Genomic DNA, 2,103 nt, shown 5'->3' on the forward strand with positions numbered 1-2,103 from the left:
GTGGTATGAAATTCAAGTCATATTTTGGCTCCTGTGGAGTTGGTTTAATTTTCCTCAGATTCAGCTTGAACTTGCATATGAGTAATTGGTGGTCTGTTCCGCAATCAGCCCCCGGCCTAGTTTTCACAGCTGATATTGAGCTTCTCCAGCGGTTCCTTCCACAGATGTAGTCGATCAGATTCCTATGCATACCATCAGGTGAAGTCCATGTGTATAAGCTGCGTTTGTGTCTCTTATAAAATGTATTGACTTTATATATAGAGAAGTCAATATTTTTAGGTGCAGTGTACCTTTTCTTATCCTCATCCTAATTCTAGTAACAAGTCTTAAATTTCTAATCTTCTATGACTTCTGTGGGTAGGATTTAATTAGAGAAAGGGTGTTCACCTATTAGTACTAAGATGCTTCCAGGACTTGTATATCTTTCTTGAGGTGTCTGATGTGTTTTCCAATATCTCTGTCTGGATCAATTTTGCAATTTCTCTAGGCAGTCATCTCAAGTGAGGAACCTCTTGTAACATCACAGTGGTAATGAAATGATATGAACTATGTCCCCCATCAGTGAAATAGGGAGCTCTGGTGGCATAGTGACAAGGACAAAAGCGACCAATCCAAAGGCAGGTGGTTCAAACCTAGCAGCTTCTGCATAGAAGAAAGATGGATCATTTCCTCTTGTGTAATTTACAGCTTCTAAATACTTGCCAAAAGGGTCAGCTTTGAGTTGACTCAACTGCATTCTGATTTAACTGCCTATAACAACATCAACAATAATCTGTGAAACAAGGATTAGCTTTGTTCCACTTTTATAGGACCTTTCTCCTTATTAAAATATCCATTTCCTTGGCCCTTAGGCTGAATAGTCTGCCCAGTGGTTATTCTTCAGCCAGCATATTCTCTCTGAGAGCTAGGTTAAGCCAATAGATAGCAGCCTCCCACTGCAATTGCACTTTTGCTTTTCATTCCTCTTTTTCTTATCTGAAGTATATAAACACTGCTCTTCGCTGTCAAATTGTATCTCATTAGCAAGAGAAATCATTTTGATATGCAATACTATCTCCCTCCTGCTCTTCTTATCTTTTATATGTATCTGTATTGACATTCCAATTCCGAGAAGTATTCCATCAACAAGCTGTTGTATTCAGGATGTAATAATTCCTCTTACATTAAACGCGTGCTAGTTATTCTTTCTTTCATTTTTTTTATCTGCTCTCTACAACTTTGCGGGGAAGGCCCTTTTTGTTTTATTCATTGTCATCCGTTGCAGAATATTTTTGTCAACTGTCTCATTTGGTGTGTATGTTAGAGCATGTCCCAAACTGGATTCTCACTTTTCATATATCTCCTTCCTATAGTACCTCATTCCAGGGATATACTTTATGCCCTGCCAGTTTCAATACCAGTTAATTTATATCAGTAGATCTCAAAAAGCTTTACAAATGTTAATTAATTAAGCAGTAATTACATTCTTACAAAGCAGGGACTGTGCTCCCTACATTACCAGTGGATACAAATCTAAGCATACAAGCTTGAGTGACATGTTGTCGTTGCTATGTGTCATCGAGTTGCTTGCGATTCATAGCAACCCTATGTACAACAGCCCTAAACTCTGCTCTGTCCTGTGCCAATCTCATTGCCTCTGACACACCCATCCCAATTATCCCAGTCACTGAATCAATCCACCTCATTGAGGGTCTTCCCCTCCTGCACTGTCCCTCCACCCTACCAAGCATGATGTCCCCCTCCAAGGACCTCTCCCTCCTTACAACATGTCCAAAGTACGTCAGATGAAGCCCCAGAATCCTTGCCTCCAAGGAGCCGCCCAGTTTAACCCTCTCAAGGGTGAATCTGTTTGTTTTCCTAACAGTCCATGGGACCCTCAATACTCTTCTCAAGCACCATAGCACAAAAACATCAATTCTCCTTCTGTCCTCCCTAGTCATTGTCCAACTCTCTGATGCATAACAAGTGATTGCAAAGACAGTGTCCTATATCAGATGCACCTTAGTCTCCAGATAGACACCACTGCTCTTCAGTGCCTTGCAGAGGTCCCTAACAGCAGACTTTCCCATGGCAATGCGCCTTTTAATTTCCTGGCTACTGGTG

The sequence above is a fragment of the Elephantulus edwardii genome, unplaced genomic scaffold (assembly GCF_000299155.1).
Source record: "Elephantulus edwardii isolate Elephantulus edwardi_28Jun2011 unplaced genomic scaffold, EleEdw1.0 scaffold00175, whole genome shotgun sequence".
Classification (NCBI taxonomy): Eukaryota; Metazoa; Chordata; class Mammalia; order Macroscelidea; family Macroscelididae; genus Elephantulus; species Elephantulus edwardii.